Source organism: Cebus imitator, unplaced genomic scaffold (genome assembly GCF_001604975.1).
Source record: "Cebus imitator isolate Cc_AM_T3 unplaced genomic scaffold, Cebus_imitator-1.0 Scaffold233, whole genome shotgun sequence".
Classification (NCBI taxonomy): domain Eukaryota; kingdom Metazoa; phylum Chordata; class Mammalia; order Primates; family Cebidae; genus Cebus; species Cebus imitator.
In genome coordinates, this window is record NW_016107548.1 from 855,463 (window position 1) to 875,192 (window position 19,730).

Genomic DNA, 19,730 nt, shown 5'->3' on the forward strand with positions numbered 1-19,730 from the left:
ATAAGGACAAGGCTATGATTTTTATTAAGGAATGAAGGGCAATCATAGTGCTTATCAAGAATAATTCCATCTGAAACATGTTTTTGCTTTAGACTTTTTGGAAGGACTATTTAAAATAATTCAGCAGAGTCTACATAATTTAGATATTTTGGGGGCAAGATTGCCAGTGTTGCTGGGCAAAACTTCTGCTGGGGGTAATTGTTCTTTGCATCTGGCCTGGTCTCCAGGTCAGTCTTTGTCCCTTCTCTCCCCACAGTAGGGCTTATCTGAATGAAAGCCAGAGGGCTGACTTCAGTCTCACATCTTCACAAGACCTCTTGGGCACTTAGGTCTCTTTGTGCTCAGGGTTGCCCAGCTTATGATGCCTTCCAAGATTTTCTTTATTCAGGCATGGTCATGAGGGTGTGCGGCTCTCTGAGAAATAGGCTTGTCTGGGCAGGAACATGTGAAGGCAAAGTTGAACATTCTCCAAAAAGTCAGGAGATAGCCACAGGCATGACTCTCCAGTTAGCCTTTTCTTTCTCAGTGAAGGTACATAAATGTGATTTTCTATTTCATGGATCACTTAGAAAGTGAGGGGTTGATTGCACTGTGGTTTCATCAATCTATGGCCTTTCAGAAAGGACAAGGCTAGAATCTGGACTAGTTTTTTGGAGACTGGGTAGAAGACAGTGATTACTGAAATCAGCATTGTTAACTCAAAACCCGTGGCCAACCTTATGAATTAAATTGCATTTTGACTAGTCCCAATTCCTTTACTTTCTGGAAACATAGAAACACTAAGGAAATGTGATCCTCTTCAAATATTTACTGTGAAAGATTTGTTGTAATGCTTAGTTCTTTTTGTCTCCAAGGGCTCTGAGAGAGATTACCAGCTGTGGGTCAGTTCTGGAAAGAAGCCCCATACCCGCTCACTGGTAAGTGTCAAAAAATTTTTTTAAATGAGATTGATTGGGTTCAGAATTGTAACTCTAAAGGCTCCAAGTATAGATTGTTTGGTCTTAAGGTTGAACATCCTTATAAGTGGCAATCTTATGCAATGTTCATTCATACAGTTAACAAATAATGGACAAACACTTACTTTATCCCAAGTACCTGAAAACATCTCTTTACTCAGCATCTTATGGTCTAGCTGGCAGGAAAAATGAGAATCTTTATTGTCTACTTTTTTACTTGACAAACAGCTTTCTTGAAAAACCCCTATTTTGTCATGTAATTAAAATATATTCAATGTTTTCTTTTTCTCACATAAGGCTCTTTTTCATATGATGGTCTTGAAGTTCTCTGTTTCATTTCCTAACTACTAAGTAACTTCTATTTTGTAAGGATCTATTTGTACTTAGATTCAGACTCAGTCATGCCTCTGAATCTAAACACAAATATTTATGTAACACATATCCAAATGCCATAAACTTTTCTCAGAATCATGAAGAAAATGAGATAATCACATTTGGACTCCTCAAGGTCTTCCTGATTGGCAGCCTGTACTTTGCCATTTCTTCCATTGAACTGAGGTTATTTGGCTCAACTGAGATTATTTGGTCATTCTAGCATTTGTTCTTGAGGTTATAGCTCCCCTAAATTAGTTATAAAATAATTTGGCTACGAAAATATTATTTTTGGTTCTGCAACTTTGCTAACTGTGGTTCATAGTAACAGAGAGACTAAAGCAAGGGAAAGGATAGGATCTGTGGCCAACCTTGCAATAGAGTGATGGTGACGATTTCTGCTAAAAGTCACAGAGCATTTCCTCTTCCTTGCATTCTTTCTCTCTTTTTCTCCCCCTCTTTCTCTTTTCTTTTATCCTTTCAACAATCCTATGAGGCCATTACTATGCAATGCAGAATGTTTTCAAGTTATCTGAAAAATCTAAAGTACCAAGTTCTTTTCTATGTACTACACAGTCTCATTTAGAAAACAGTGTCACCAAGTACATAGTTGAGAACAAAATCTACCTATACATTTCATTTTTTTTCACTAATGTTGACATCTGTAAAAGTATCAGAAATTAAGTTAAAAAAAAAGTAAAAGAATACTGGAAATATTTGAATAAAATGCATTAATTTAGTTAAAACGGTGTCTTGATGACAGATAGCCCTCAGGCTTAGAGCAGCACCAATCATCATGGCTAGCACTAAGGAGTCCTAAGAGTCATCATGGCCCCTGAACAGCCATGCTGAATGCATATTTTAGCATGCTCTCAATTTAATTGTGGATTAACTGCTGGTTACCCTGAGGATTTGGTTTTATTGTACAGCTATTGTGGAATTTTCCTTTGCCCTACAAAATACAAATTTTAATTCATGTTCGAAATGGAATGCTGACATACTATTTATGCCAGATAAAAAGGAAAAGCAAGAGCCCACCAAGATGAACTTAGTGATAAATCAGGAATGAAGGAAAGGGAACTTTATTCTTTAAAAAATGATCTACTTCACAACAAGAGTTCTATGGAGAGGAAGCTATAATACATGAAAGAAGAAATCACATCCCTTAACAGACAACTCCTGATGATTGTGGTGTGGTTTTCCATTCTGTAAACACTGCTTTGCAAGTTGTTTCTGGGCTTCCAATACCCTGAAGCTTTCCCTCTGGCTGGTACCTAGAGGAGGACACCCTCATCCCAGGTAGGGCAGCAGTGGGAGGAAAGCCCAAAGGCAAATACCATGCCCTTCTGTTCTTGAGAAGCCCTGGCTACAAAATTGACAAAGGGAAGATAAATCTCCATTAAATTGACAACACCTGTGAAAAATTGGTGATTGGATTACTCTGTTGTCATACTGCTATAAAGAACTACCTGAGACTGGGTAATTTATGAAGAGAAGGGGTTTTAATTAACTAACAGTTCATAGCCTGCACCAAAAGCATAGCTGGAGAGGCCTGAGGAAACTTACAACCATGGCAGAAGGGTGAAGAGGAAGCAAGCACATCTTACCATGGTGGATGGAGGGAAGAGAGAGAGAAAGAGAGAGAGAGAGAGAGAGAAAAGGGGGAGGTGCTACAGACTTTAAAACAAGCAGATCTTTTGAGTACTCTATCACAAGACTGCACTAGGGGAATGGTGCTAAACCATTAGAAACCACCTTCATGATCCAATCACTTCCTACCAGGTGCCTTCCCAACACTGGGGATTACAATTCCACATAAGACTTGGGTGGGGACACTCAGCCAAACCATATAATTCTACCCTGGGCCCCTCCCAAATCTCATGTTCTTTCACATTTCATGCCTTCCCAACTTCCCCCCTAAGTCTTAGCTGATTCCAGCATTTACTCAAAATTTCAAGTCCAAAGTCTCATATGAGAAAAGGTAAGTCCCCTCTGCCTATGAGCCTGTAAAATAAAAAACAAGTTAGTTACTTCCAAGATACGACTGGGGTACAGGTATTGGATAAATGGTCTCATTCCAAAGGGGAGAAATTGGCCAAAAAAAGGGGACAACAGGCTGCTTACATGTCCAAGTTCTAGCAGAGCAATCACTAAATGTTAAAGCTCCAAAATAATCTCCTTTGACTCCAAGTCTCACATCCAGGGCACAGTAATACAAGGCCAATGCTGTTCTTTTGTGACATCTTTTTGGGAGTGTTACATAACATTGAGCAGCATTCCTCAGCTAATCAGGTGACAGCTTATAGTTTATCAATGTGTATACCCCCAAGTATTCTTTGGCTGCTCATAAGTAGAAAATGGGTTCATGAAAAAGGTAATAAGATCTCTCATTTTTACACCCTGGAAATCAGAGTTCCCACTTTGAACCTGAAATTCAGGATATTAACTCTGATGAACCATTTTTTTAAGGTGCAACTTTACTTACCCTTCTCTAGGGTAGCAGAGTCATTTATACTATTGTAGGAGTGGTAAAAGGTATATGAGAAGGTAGATTGTTAAATAGGAAATTGAGATCAGTGAGTCACTTCTTTCCTATATAGGATACAAAACACTAGATTGACTATACCACAGAGAGATAAGAAAGTGGTGTGACATGATAGGAAACAAATAAATAAATAAAAACCTGTTCTCTGGAGTTTAATGAGCCAAGATTCAATTCTGTCTCATCACTGAAGAATGTGTAACCTGGGGCAAAGTTTCCAAACCATGGTTTCCTCATCTCAACAATGGCAGTGGTAAAAAGGCCCAGCTTCTCTGGTCATTACCGACACTTTACTGGTGGTTTATAATATGAACACTCATGGCTCCACACATATTGCCTTTCTCTGTCAATCAGGGCTCACAATTGGCATTCAGGGAACTACTTGACTACTATTTGTCTCTGCTGCTGGAAAGAAAAACCTAGTAAAACATTCTAGAATATCATAAGGGAGGTACAATGTACTTAATAATAAGATCCCAGCTCTCTCCCAAGATTACGCAGAGAGCAATCCTGAGGCCAGGCAATGTAGGGAGAGTCACTGCAGTTAGACAAGCAGACATTTTCTCTCCAGCTGCCTCCTTCCTTCTCAGAAGACCCTCAGAGAATCTCTGCTTCCCAAGTTTAAGTTACTTAACAAGTGAATTTCACAAATTTTAATCTATTGGATGCTTTAAAGTTGTGCATATTTTTATAAGTGAAGAATATATATCTTCACTCCAAATATCCTACCATGAGTTACTTAAAAATTATCCTATTTTTAAATATATTTAAATTACCACTGATATAAAATGTTAGCTATTAAGCTAGGCTATAAATTATAGCTTTAGCCCACTAATTATACATATTTTAATATATGTGCCCTAAATGCTCTTCAAAAGGTCATTATTTTTTTAGAGAAAACTGGTTCACGTCTTTACGTATCAACTCTGAATTTTTCTTAGAATTCTGAATATCATGGTTTTTTTTTACTCCAAGATTCATAGGTGACATGTGATTTATAACTATGCCAAATGAAAAGAGCACCCTATATTTCCCCTTTGTGTTACAGGTTTCTATTGTACAATTTCTCATTTAAAACTTCCTCAGCGTTTTTGGAGAAGACATCACTTCCCCCTTGGGGAAGAAAGAACTCAATGACTTGTAGAAATGTTACTAGGGGAGTACTCAGATGGTAGGTTCTTGGCCTCTCTAACCTGGAAGAATGGGAAAGGGGCCCCAGAGGTTCAGTGAGTTTACCATCTGAATGAAATCGTGGACCCAAAGAGTTTGGCAGAAGAGCAATTTATTAAGGGGGGGTGGGGATAGCTCCCACTTGGTTGTGGGAGGGGAACCCAGAGAGGAAAATCTGTTCAGGTAGGAGGAGCTGAAGTTTTAACCCTTGAGTTATTCCCGCCCCATTCATGTTCTCATCCAATGAGAGGAGTTCTTTCAAACTTCCGCTGGAGTGATTGATCTTTGACTCTGATACCGGATTGGCTACTTGTTGTATGACCCTGAGTTACAGAGCCCTCTCCTCCCAGAGCTTTCTGGGGGAATTTGGGACAAAGGAGACCCACTTGGCTTTGCTGCTTGCAGGAAGATTAGATAAAGAATTTTACCTGGCCCATTTGTAGGAGGTGCTCAAGAAGCCTCAGCCTCCTGAGGCAAGGAGCTGGGAAATTCCTCCCCATCTGAGCCGGGCAGCCAGGAAACCCCTCCCTTAGCATGGCCTCAGGAATAGAAGTTTCTTTAACACAGTCCCTCAGTAACAGTGATGCTTCAGGTACCTTAAAAAATTTAGCTGGTTTTGATGAGAAACAGTCAGCGTGGTTGCCAGGGGTCCTGGCAGATGCTTAGGCAGTGGCTGTCCTGGAATCCAAGGCATGCCCCAAACCCATTGATGCAGGACCCAGGACTCCATCTGCTCATTCTTCATAAGTTTGGCTCACAGGTTATCTGTTGAGAAGGTCATCTGCTCCTTTTTCACTGTGCTCACTGAATGAGGACATTCCCAGATCCCTGCTCATCCTATTTGAGCTATCCTTTTCTTAATCTCATCCATTTGTGTTTGAGAAAATCTTCCCACATGATAGATATTCTATCTTCTCATTTCTTCCATGTTGTATTACTTTTTTATTCATAATAAATGCACATATTTTTGGTGTGTACATGCATATTAGTCTGTTTTGTGTTGCTATAAAACAATGCCTGAGGTAGGATAATTTACAGTGGAAAGAGATTTATTTGGCTTAAGGTTATACAGATTTACAAGAAGCATGGCATCAGCATCTGCATTTGGTGAGGGACTCAGAAAACTCTTAAACATAAGGGAAAGCAAAGGGAGAGCAGGCTGGTCACATGGCGAGAGAGTAAGCAAGAGAGATGGGAGGAGATGCTAGCCTCTTAATCTGCCAGTTCTCCTGTGAACTAATAGAGCAAGCCCTCCCTCATTATGTTGTGAAGGACACCAATCCACTCATGAGGAATCCACTAAACCCTCCCACTTGGCCACACCTACAACATTTGTGATCATGTATCAGAAAGAGATTTGGAGTAGATAAATACCCAAACTATATTACCAGGTAATAATTTGATGTATTCATAAATCTAATCAAGGTAATTGGAATATGCATCATATTAAATATGTATATCTTTATATTATGTTGGTGTGAAGGTAATAAGTTTTTGCCATTGTAAGTAATGCCAAAACAGCAATTAATTTTGCACCGACCTAATAGGAATATTTGAATTTTTCTCTTCTACTATTTTGAAATGTACAATAGATTAATATTACCTATAGTCACCTTGATGATCTATCAAACACCAGGTAATATTTCTTCTATTCCAGTGTGTATTTTTACCCATTAATCATCCTCTCTTCATCTCCCTCTCCCCTTATTCTTTATTGGCCTCTTGTAACCACGATTCTACGCTCTATCTTCATGAGATCCACTTTTTTGGCTCCCACATGTGAATGAAAACAAGGGGTATTTGTCTTTCGTGCTTGGCTTATTTCACTTAACATAATATCCCCAGCTTCATCCAACTTGCTGCAAATGACAAGATTTCATTCTTTTTGTGGCTGAATAATATTTCATTATCTATATATGCCATAGTTTCTTCATCAGTTCATCCATTAATGAGCACTTGGGTTGATTCCTTATTTTGGCTGTTTGTGAACACTGCTGAAATAAACATAGGAGTGCAGATATCTCTTATATGCTGACTTCCTGTTTATTGTATGTATAACCAGTGATGGAATTATTGGGTCATATGGTAATTCTATTTTTAGTTTTTTATAAGAACCACCATATTGTTTCCATAGTGGTTGTTCTAATTATATTCCCATCAACAGCATATGAGAATCTTCTTTTGTGCATAACCTTGCCAGCATTTATAATTTTCTTTTTCATAAAAGACATTTTAACTGGGGTATCATATCTCATTCTAGTCTGATATGAATTTCTGTGATGATTAGTGATGAGCATTATTTCATACATCTATTGGCTATTCATATGTCTTTTTCTGACAGGTATCTATTCTGTTCTTTTGCTCATTTAAAAATCTGATTATTCTTACCATTTTCTTTTATTTGCTGTTGTGCTGTGTGAGCTCCTTATATATTCTTGTTATTAGTCCCTTGTCAGATGGATTGTTTGCATGTATTTTCTCCCATTCTGGCATTGTCTCTACACTTTCTTTTGCTGCATAAAGTCTTTTTAGCTTGATGTAATCCCATTTGTCAATTTTTGCATTGGTTGCCTCTGTTTTCAGTTTTTGCACAAAAAAATCTTAACCTAGACCAATGTGTTGAAGTATTTCCCTAATATTTTTTGCTAGTACTTTTATATTAGATCTTAGATTTAGATTTTTACTTTATTTTGATTTGATGTTTGTGTATGGTGAGAGACTCAAGTCTAGTTTTATTCTCTGCACACAGTCATTTAATTTTCCTACTACCATTTATTGAACAGACTACCCCTGCCCCAGTGTAAGTTCTTGGTGCATTTATTGAGAATAAGTTGCCTGTAGATGTGTAGCTTTATATTTGGGTTCTCTATTTTCTTCCATTAGCTTATGTGTCTGCTTTCATGCCAGTCCTTTGCTAATCTTGTTACTATAGCTTTGTAGTAAATTTTGAAGTCAGGTAATGTTCAACTTTGTTCTGTTTACTCAGGTTTACTTTAGCTGTTCAGGGTTTTTTGTAGCTCTATGTAAGTTGTAGGATTGAGTTTTTCTATTTCTGTGAAGGATGTCACCAGTATTTTGATAAAAATTGCCTTAATTCTGTAATTCCCTTTGGGTACTACTGTCATTTTTAATAATATGAATTCTTTCAATCCATGAGCACGAAGATTTTTTCCAATGTTTGTGTCTTCTTCAATTTCTTTCCTCAATATTTTACAATTTTCCTTGTATAGATCTTTCTCAATCTCAGCTACATTGAATTATTGGTATTTTATATTCTCAGTAGGTATTAAAAATGGGATTACATTATTGATTTCTTTTTTCAGATTGTTGGCTGTTGGCATATGTAAATGTTACAGAGTTTTGTTGTTGATTTTGTATCCTGCGATTTTCCTAAACTCATTTATCAGTTCTAAGAGTCTTTTGGTGGATTCTTTAGGTTTCTCTAAATATACGATAAGGTCAGCTGTGTACAAGACTACTTTGACTTTTTCTTTCCAAATTGGATGCCCTTCATTTTTTTCTCTTGCCTAATTGTGGCCAAGATTCCAGTACTATGTTAAATACAAGTGGTGGAAGTGGGCATCCTAGTCTTGGTCCAGATCTTAAAGGAAAGGCTTTCCATTTTCCCCATTCAGTATAATGATGGCTATGAATTTGTCATATATTGCCTTTATACTTTGGAGGTATGTTTCTTCTATACCCAATGTGAAGAGGTTTTCTTTGTGTGTGTGTGTGTGCGTGTGTGTGTGCATGTGTTTGTGTGTGCGTTTGTGTGTGCGTGTGTGTTTGTTTTGTTTTGTTTTGTATAATAAAGCATTGTTGAGTTTTATTAAAAGCTTTTTCTTGGTTCTGTTAATGTGAAGTACCACATTTATTGATTTGGGTATATTGAACATGCCTTCCATACGTGGGATGAATTCCATTTGATCATGGTGAATGACTTTTTTATCATGCTGTTGAATAAGTTTTGCTAATATTTCGTTGAAGATTTTGGCATCTATATTCATCAGTGATATTGGCCTGTAGTTTTATCAGAGTGGCTTCATAGAATGATTCTGAAAATATATCCTCCTCTTCAATTTTTTTTGGACAGTTTGAGTAAAATTGGTATTAATTTTCAAATATTTGGTAGAATTCAGCAGTGAAGCCATAAGGTCTTGGACTTTACTTTGGTGGGAGACTTCATGATGGCTTCTAACTCATTACTTTTATGGATTTGTTGAGGTTTTCTATTTCTTCCTGGTTCAATCTTGCTAAGTTATATGTGTACAGAAACTTATCTATTTCCTTTAGGTTTTCCAGTTTGTTGTTCCATAGTTCATAGACATAGTTCATAACAGTCTGTAAGGATTCTTTGTATTTCTGTGGTCTCAGTTGTCTGATTTTATTTGGGTCTTTTCTCTTTTTACTTAGTTATTCTAATGAAAGGTTAGTCAATTTTAGTTATCTTTTCAAAAAACCACCTTACATTTTTTAGATCTGTATTTTAAAAAATTTATTTCTGCTCTTATCCTCATTTTATTTTTACTGATATTGATTGAGGTTGCTTGTTCTTGCTTTTCTAATTTCTCGAAATGCATTATTACGTTGTTCATTTGAAGTCTTTCTACCTTTTTAATGTAGGCATTTATTGCTATAAACTTCCCTCTTGCAACAGTTTTTGTTGTATCTCATAGATTTTAGTATTTTATGTTTCTATTTTCATTTCATTTTAGAAAATTGGTAGTTCTTTATTTCTTCATGTTCAGGAGCATGTTGTTTAATTGCCATGTTTGTGTAATTTCTGAGATGCCTCTTGTTATTGATTTCCACTTTTATTCTACTATGGTCAGAAAAAAAATCTTGATATGATTTCTGCCTTTTAAATTTATTCAGACTTCTTTTATGGCCTTAAATATGGTCTATTTTGGAGACTGTTCCATGTGCTGATGAAAAGAATATATATTCTGCAGTAGTTGAGTAGAATGATCTTCAAATATCAATTAGTCCTCTTTAATCTAGTTTATTGTATAACTTTGATTTTTTTTTGTTGTTGTTGAATTTCTGCCTGGACTATTTGTTTATTACTGACAGTATAGTTCAACACTACCTACCATTTCAACATCTCTGCCTATTTCTCTCTCTGGATTAATTAACTTTTTATTTATATATTTGGATGCTCTGGTGTTGATTGTATAGCTACTTATAATTTTTATATCCTTTTGCTGAATTAACTCCTTATCATTATAAAATAACCTTATGTCCTTTTACATTCTTTGAGTTGTAACCCATTTTGTGGCATATAAGTATACCTACTCCTGGTATGGTTTGGTTTCCATTTGTATGAAATATCATTTTTTTAATCCCTTCACATTCAGCCTCTGTGTGTCTTTAGGTAAAGTGGATTTCTTGAAGTGATTTCTTTCTATATCAAGTTTATTAAAAGGGTTTTTAGGGAGATATTGAATGTTAGCAAATACTTTTTCTGTGTCTTTTGATGTGATTATTTGATTTTTTTCTTCATTCTATTGATGTGATGTATAACATGTATTGATTTGTGTATGTTGAACCATCTTTTTAAAAAATTCACTTGATTGTGTTGTATTATCTTTTTGATGTGCTGTTGGATTCAGTTTGCTATCATTTTGTTAAGGATTTTTGCATCTATGTTAATCAGTGGTATTAGCTTATAGTTTTATTTTGTGCTGTTGTGGGTCCTTGTCTGATTTTTGTATCAGAGTAATGCTGTCCTTGCAGAATCAGTTAGGAAGAGTTGCATCTACTTCTATCATTTTCAGTAATTGGAGAAGAATTTTTATTAATTGTTCTTTCAAAGTCCAGTAGAATTCAGCAATGATGCTATCTCATCTTAAAAGCTTCTTTGTTGGAAGACTTTTAATTACTCATTCAATCTCATTACTTCTTATTGGTCTGTTCAAGTTTTCTATTTCTTCTTGGAACAATCTTGGTAGATTGTATGTTTCTAGGTAATTATCCATTTCCCACAGGCTTTTCAATTTTTAGTGTATATCCGTGCATAGTAGTTTTTAATAATCCTTTGTATTTCTGTGGCATCTGTTGTGACATCTTCTTTTTCATTGCTTATTTTATTTTGGTCTTCTCTCTTTTGACTTAGTCTAGCTAAATGTTTGTCAATTTTATTTGTCTTTTTTAAAAAAACTGATATATGTTTTGTTAATCCTTTGTATTTTTTAGTCTTGATTCTTTTTATTTCTACTCTCATATTTAGTATTTCCTTCGGTACTTTGGGGTTTTGTCTTTTTCTGCTGTCCTAGTTCCTTGAAGTTTATTGCTAGTTGTTTATTTGAAGTCTTTCTAATTTTTTGTGATGTAGGAATTTATGGCTATATAATTGCTTCTTATTATTGCTTTTACTCTGACCCCTAGGTTTTGGTATACTGTATTTATCTTTTTATTCGTTCAAGGAATTTAAAATTTTTTATTCTTAATTATTCTTTTACCCATTGGTCATTCAGAAGCACATTCCTTAATTTTTATGTATTTGTATGATTTTAAATTTTATTCTTTGTTATTGTTGTCTTGTTTTATTTCATGTGGTCAGATAAGTACTTGATATGATTTTGAGGGTTTTGTTTTGTTTTGTTTTTTGTTTTATAGACGGAGTCTTGTTCTGTCAGCCAGGCTGCAGCAATGTCCACTATACATTTGTCTACAGGAGCAATGTCTACTGGACATTTGTCTACTGAAGCAATTTGTCTATTGGACAATGGCATGATCTCGGCTCACTGCAAGCCCGCCTTCTGGGTTCAAGTGATTCTCCTGCCTCGGCCTCCTGAGTAGCTGGGACTACAGGTGTGTGCCAACATGCCCAGTTAATTTTTTGGATTTTTAATAGAGATGGGATTTCACTGTGTTAGCCAGCATGGATTCGATCTCCTGACCTCATGATATTCCTGCCTCTGCCTCCCAAAGTGCTGGGATTACAGGTGTGAGGCACTGCACCTGGCCATGATTTAGATTTTTAAAAATTTTTTGAAAATTACCTTATGTTCTAACATATGGCTGGTTTGGGAGACTGTTCCAAGTGCTGATGAGAAGAATGTGTATTCTTTAGCTGTTCAGTAAAATGTTCCGTAAATGTCAGTTAGAGTCATTTGACCTATGGTACAGTTTAGGTCCTATGTTTCTTTGTTGATTTTCTGTCCAGGTAATCTCTCTAATGGTAAGAGTGAGGTACCAAAGTCCCCAACTCTCCCTTTAGATCTCATAATATTTTGTCCATATATTTATGTGCATATATAATAACAATTGCTGTATTTTCCTACTTAACTGATCCTGTAATCATTATATGATATACCTCCTTGTCATTTTTTACAGCTCTTAATGTCAAGTCTGTTTTGCCTGAGTATATGTATAGATACTCCTGCTCACTTTTGGCTTCTATTTGCATTGACTCTCTTTTTCTATTACTTGACTTTCAATTTTTGTGTCTCTACAGGTTAGAAGAATCTGTTGTAGGCAGCACATAGTTGGGTCTTATTTTTATATCCATTCAGTCAGCCTATATCTTTCAAAATGGGAAATTTAATCTGTTTATTTTCAGCATTATTATTGATAGATGAAGACTTACTCTTGGCATTTTATTGATTGCTTTTGGTTGTTTTGTATATAATTCATTCCTTTCTTCCTCTCATCTTTTTATTTTACAGTCTGGGTAGATTTCTGTAGCAATAAGGTTTGAATCCTTTCTCTTTTTTGTTTATCAGCTCTACCAGTGAGTTTATAGTTTAACATGTTTTCATTAGGGTGGTTATAATCTTATCACTACCAGATGTAAGATTCTTTTGAACATTTCTTCTGAGGCTACTCTAGTGGTGGTGAATTCCCTGTGTTGCTTCTGTGAAAGCTTTTATTCCTCCTTTATTTGTGTAGGATAGTTTTGCTACATATCTAAGATGGTGAGAAATCTGGTTGCCCATTTTGATTTCACTTTCTTCATTGTAGAAACCATGATTCAGGGGAAATTTTCCACATGCTTAGTGCTATGCAGGTTATGAGGAGGGTCATAATGGACCATATTCATATGGAGGATCATCATGAATATGAAAATTCAATATTCTAACCATACGATCAGATGTTTTTCACTTCTTTTTAGCCTCAAGAACTGTTTCTTTCTTATGCTTGAGTTCTGGGAATAAAGCCAGCCTGAATGTATGCTGCTATTTTGAAACCAACAGTCTCTTGTATTCCTTTTTATTGGATTGTATTGTATATATTTCTATTGATACAATTAAAATCACTCTATAACTCAATGGCCTAGAAAACCATTTTATTTGTTCATGACTCACATTAACACTCTGGTGGTGGCTAAGCGGGGCAGTCCTTCTGGTTTTACCTGGATTACTCATGCACCTTCAGTCAATTGGCAGATTGACTGTGGCTAAATTATGCATGTATTAGTTGGTGCTGGTCCTCCTCATTTTGTCCTTAACAAACAATTCAAGACTTAGTTGTATGGTGAAGGAAGAGTTTACAGCAGGAAGAAAAGGGAAATGCTTTTCAAGCCTCTTCTTGCCTCACATTTGCTAATGTCTTGTTAGTCAATGTCCAAAATCACATGGTCAAGCTTAGAGTTAGTGTAGGAGAAGACTGAACAAGGGATGATAAAGACGAAATACAAAGTTATAAGATAAGGGATGATTCCTTATTACTGAGTCTTAACATAGAATGAATCCGGAAATTTATTCCCATCAGCCCAAGTATGGTATGGAGGTATAGAGAGCCAGTGGATTTGAATGAGACATGTCTCAGCAAGAGAGTAGTACTGACCAGTTATCCAGGACCAGATAGCAATGGGAACATATTGGCAGATGCTAGCCTACATGAATGATGCAGAGGAACAGATAAGTGTCGCCCCATCCTTCTACAACCCCCTATGTCCTTGGTGCTGTTAGACTCCAAAATATAGACACATTCATAAGAAAAGAAGAGAAATCTTGAGGATCTACAATCCGAGAATAGAGAATGGAATTAGAAACTAAAATGAGCTACTTAAAATATACAACAGTACAATGTTTATATATCTCAATTTATAGGCTCAAATTGGTACCACTACATATTAAATCCTTAATCCATGCAGGTTTTTCTAGAAAGAGTTTCATGGTCACACTTGCTAAATCCTGTGTTTTTCTTTAGGAGGATCAAAATATCTATTAACATATTAGCATCTTAGGGAAAACTTGCAGTAAAGAAATCCACTATTTTCCACATGTGTTTGACCTTGGAGACACTTTTAGAGTAACTCCATTGATTAACAATCCTGAGAACATACATGAATAAACATTGCTCTAAGTTTATTGTCTTAAATCACAGATTTTAGCTTTTTGCTTACCTACTCAAAAACCTTAAATGAATCTCCAATTATTTTTTTTCTAGAAAAATGTCCTTTGAAGATCCTCCACAATGCAACCTGCTCTTTTAGTCTAATTTTATCTCTGCTGTTTCCTAGTGTAGATCCTTGGCTTTCATAAAGGTCAAACTCTACTCTTTCCTAAATAAGACTTCCTCAAATTTCTAACTATAATCCTCTACTCCCTTTGGTCTCTATATATCCACACACTGGGTAAACCATTTAAGCTCTCCTCTTTACCATGTTTCGTCGGGCATTCAGCTCAAATTCATTATTCCCATATAACACAGGAGGACCTGACCCCAGTAGACATAGTACCGCTGGGAATATGTGGCATATTTATATATTGTCCAGAAAAATAAAATTGTTGTGTTAAATCAGTATATTTTGGGTTTTATATAACATGTTTTTGGTCTAAGAATGTTTAAAATATATTACTTTTAAAGCGTGGCTTAATGTCTACTAAAAATGCATGTATTAATGAATATGTGCAGTTTTCTAAGCGTGTAGGGATTTTACATGAATTACTAATATTGGTACACTTCAAAACTGAAGAGATGGAAGAGGACATGAAATTGCAGTGCATAGTAAAAAGAAGTTAATTTGACTAACTTAGTACATTTTTTTGAGATAGGTTTTTTGCTCTGTTACCCAAGCTGGAGTGCAGTGGTGCAATTATAGCTCACTGCAACCGCTAGTTCCTGGGCTCAAGGGAGCCTTAGTCACCCAAGTAGGTTGAACTACAGGTATGTGCCACTGTGCCCAGCTATTTTTTAAAATTTTTGCAGATACTGTGTCTCGCTATTTTGCCCAGGCTAATACTTGATACATTTTTAAGATATGACTTCACAGCTTGGACTTATTTATGAGTGTATACTGGGATATACTATTTTTATTCAGCATGCCAAAAGTGGAATATTGATGTGATATATTTGGGGATAATTGCATTTGCGTGAAAATTATTTTAAACATTTTATCCAACCTGCAGAATAAAAGGGGCAAAAAATATATACCTTGAAATGCGTCTATGAGTTTTTGAGCCAGAAAGTAAGACATGCAAAATCTCTCAAATTTGAAGAGGATATTAAAAAAAAAAAAAGGAAGTAAAGAAAAGCTGGGATTTGACTAATTTGTCAATTGTGACTCATAGAGGAGATTTTTGCCATATGGGAATACTGTAGTTAGTAAATGATAGTTTTCCCCTCAGGATATTCAAGTAAAATAGATCCTTGAGAAAGGCAATTTATTTCTTAATTTTGAAGGAAGATCCTAGGGACTGATAAACTGTGAAAGGACCCAACAGTGTAATCTAGAGTTAGTAAAAGGCAATTAGACTTTCTGATACTGGCCTTTACCACAGCTGGGAGTAAGACTGTGTAATCATTAATCAGTCTGCACATACTGGTATGCTTAATATTAAAAGTTTCCAAAAACAGAGGAAAGGTACATAAGATGAATATCATATTTTGTTCCAGAGAGAAAAAAACCCATAGGCTACATGTATCAGAAAACTAGTTCTCATTGATGGTGTGGATTAATTACTATGATATATTGAGTGAAATATATGTGTGTGTGTGTGTGTGTGTGTGTGTGTGTGTGTGTGTGTTTTATATATATATATATATATAACACACACACACACACACACACACACACACACACATACACATTTATTCCACAAAGGCAACATGTAAGACTTTGAGGGATTAGTGTAAAAAGCCTTTTTTCAGAAAGAACTGGGCATTGCCTTTCACATTTTTCCATACTTCTTTCCACATTAGCCAAATGAACCAGTGCTCTAAAGATCTGTAGTGAATGCCAATTCTATTTTCCATGTTTGTTCTATGTTGTATTTGTCCATAGAATGTAGGAAAACACTGATTTTTCTTTTTTGCCTTAGTCCTTAATGTCAATCTTAATTTTTCTGGCTTAGTCCTTCCAAAGAATGAAATTGTTCCTTGGATAAGTAAAAGAAAATGCTAGAAAATAAAATTGTCAAAGAAGAATTATAAGTTTCTAAAACAGAAAAAGAGAAACTACATGTGTTTATACAGATGTTATAATAAATTTTATTGCAAGGACATGTATGATTATTAGCATCTTAACACATATCACCCTATTAGTTCTCCAGTATAGAGCAGAGCTCCATGGGATGGAATAATTTGCATTATCTACAGGAAGGCTGGGGGACCTAGGAAGAAGGACCAAGGAAGAAGGACCTAGGAAGAGGCCACCATGCCCAGCCTCTCCAAAGATTTTTGATTTAAAAAATGCTGTTAGGCTGGGTGCAATGGCTCATGGCTGTAATCTCAGCACTTTGGGAGGCCAACCCAGGTGGATCACTTGAGGCTAGGAGTTCAAGACCAGCCTGGGCAACATAGCAAAACCCCATCTCTACTAAAAATACAAAAATTAGCTGGGCATGGTGGCACACCCCTGTGTGCCAGCTATTTGGGAGGCCGAAGCAGGAGAATCACTTGACCCTGGGAGGTGGAGGTTGCAGTGAACCATGATCATGCCACTTCACTCCAGCTTGGGTAACAAAGTAAGACTCTGTCTCAAAAAATATATATATAGCAGTTAAATCTTGACCTCTTATTCCTAGTGTCCACTATCACACAACATCAAAGGACCAACACTGGAACTTTTGATTATTGCCCAGTGTTCAATTAAACAGTATCTAATATAAAGGTACAAATGCTTTTCCCAATGTTCAATTAAACAATATCTAATATAAATGTAAATACTCTTTTACCTATTTAATTGGTCATTTCTAGATATTATGGTATCTTCTCTTTGTAAGACTAGTACTTGCTCTTTCAATTAGCAAGTTTTTGTCCAGTTGCCTAACTCTCCCAAAAAGAGTTTGTAAGGGTGGATGCCTAAAAATGATTAACATGCTACATTTTCTGCTTTGTGCTATCAAGATTAGTTCAAGATTTAAATATATGTTCTACTATTTCTGATTTGAAAACTAATTACATATTAAATGAAATAATCTAGATCATTGCCTGATTTAAACATTTTATATTATACTGTGTGCTACAAAGAATAAATTAAAAACTTTCTAAAGAAGGCAAATTTCCACTTTTCTATGTTATTACTCATGATTATGTTTCAGATAAAACTGGGAAATAAAAAGTTTTGTTTCTTCAAAATAAAAAAGGAACTAGCTGAAAAAGAATTTTTTTTAAGCAGTAAAAACACTAACAGAATAATGGTTACCTCCGTGGAGGGAAAAGGTAATGAGACAGAGAAAAGGTGAAAAAGAAATATCAAGCATATGTGTACTATTTCATTAGTTTAAAAAAAGACTTAAAAATTCTAGCATTATGTCATATGCTTCAGTTATCTATCAAAATATAATTTTATGACATAAATATATAGCCTATGCATGAATTCATGTGTGCCTATGTACATATATATACATATAAACATATAACACATTGCTCAATTAATAACTAAACAAGTGAACTACAAAAATTTATATATATATATATTGAACCCAAGATAATTCAGTCTCTGCAGAGACTGTCAAAAATTGCCAATGCCGATTGTATTTCAAGTCATCATCACAGGGTATTGGGAAAAGTTTCCAATTAGCAATAATCGCGCCTCAGATAAACCTCATTGGCTATGATACTGCCACTATGCAAAGCTAAAGTACAGAAATTTTTATCACAACTTTATTTTCTTATATTTTTGTGATTTCTCTATATTGATGGATGTGAATCTGATTTACTCAGTCTAGTTGCTATACAATAGTATTCCATTAAATGAATAATGCATTAATCTCTAGATAGATAGATAGATAGATGGATAGATAGATAGATAGATACAGATATATATATACTGACCAAAATTCCTGGAGGTTTGCCTAGATTGTTAGTTTTCAAAGGAAGTTTTAAAAAATCATCTCTATCAAAGTTTTTTCTAGATTACTAAATTGTGCTTTGTTTTTGTAATTATCTTCAACTTTCTTATTGTTCTTTTCAGTTCTCTACCTAACTTCTTAGATTAAATGCTTAATTTATTTTTTGTAATAAATATATTGGAGCTATTAATAACTTCTAGATATTGTTTTACCTGCACCTCACAAATTTTGATTTTGTTTTTAATATTTTAATATTTTTACTATCATTCACCTATTTTATTTTACAGTTTTCTTTGTGATTTTTTTTTAAAGCCATTAATTTTGGGGGCTTTGTTTTCTTATGTCTTACAAACTGTGACCTTTTAATTAATATTTGTAAGTTAATTTCTAATTTAGTTTCCTAGCAATCCGATAATACAGTTTAAATTATTATGATTGTGACTGAGAGCATAGTTACTTTTTTTAAGGTACATGTGATAATTTGATACATTTATATAATATGTAAAGATCAAATCGGTGTATCCAGGATATCCATCACCTTAAATATTTTTTTCCTTATGCTAGAAATATTCAAATTATTCTTTTCTACCTATTCTGAAATGTACAATAGATTATTGTAAACTATTGCCATCCCACTCATTTAACACTAGCTCTTATTTCTTCTGTCAAACAGTGCATTTGTACCTATCAATCAATTCCTTGTCATCTCACCTCCTACTACCCTTCGCAGCTTCTAGTAATCACCAATCTACTATCTATAGGCATGAGATCCACTTTTCACCTCCCATGTATGAGAACATGCAATGTTTGTCTTTCTGTGCTTGGCTTATTACTTTAAACATAATGATCTCCTGTTCTATTAATGTTGCTGCAAATGACAGGATTTCATTTTTTATGGCTAAATGAGAGTTTATTTTGTATATATACCACATTCTCTTTGTCCATTCATTCCTTGATGGGTATTTAGACTGTTGCCCTACTTTGGCTATTGTGAATAGGACTGCAATAAACATGAGACTGTAGATATCTCTTTGATATGCTGATTTCCTCTTTGGGGAGATATATATTCAGTAGTGGAACTGATGGATCATATGGTAACTCTATTTTTAGTTTTCTGAGGAACCTCCATGCTGCTCTCCATAGCGGTTGTAATAATAGCGTACAAGGGTTCCCTTTCTCCACATCTTTGCCAGCATCTTTTATTTTTAGTCTTTTTGATAAAGGCCATTCTAAAAAGGGTGAGAAGATATCTTACTATGTTTTTTATTTATATTACACTGATGATTAGTGATGAGCATTATACTATATGCCTATTGACTGCCTGTATGTCTTCTTTGGGAAATTATCTATTTAGATTTTTTGTTAATTTTTAAATCAGATTTTTTTTTTTTTTTTTTTTTTTTTTTTTTTTTTTTTTTTTTTTTTTTTTTTTTTTTTTTTTTTTTT

At 35.0% G+C, this 19,730-nt stretch overlaps 1 long non-coding RNA gene and 1 other non-coding gene across 2 annotated transcripts; one reads left to right on the forward strand and one right to left on the reverse strand.

The window, feature by feature from the left end:
* Positions 1-4,915: 4,915 nt before the first annotated feature.
* Positions 4,916-6,023, forward strand: LOC119466837. Its single transcript, XR_005195323.1, has 2 exons — positions 4,916-5,018; positions 5,622-6,023. It is a non-coding gene; the product is annotated as an uncharacterized LOC119466837 (long non-coding RNA).
* An 11,906-nt stretch (positions 6,024-17,929) lies between these two features.
* LOC119466842 lies at positions 17,930-18,070 on the reverse strand. The gene has a single exon (XR_005195332.1). It is a non-coding gene; the product is annotated as a U4 spliceosomal RNA (small nuclear RNA).
* Between the last annotated feature and the right edge of the window lie 1,660 nt (positions 18,071-19,730).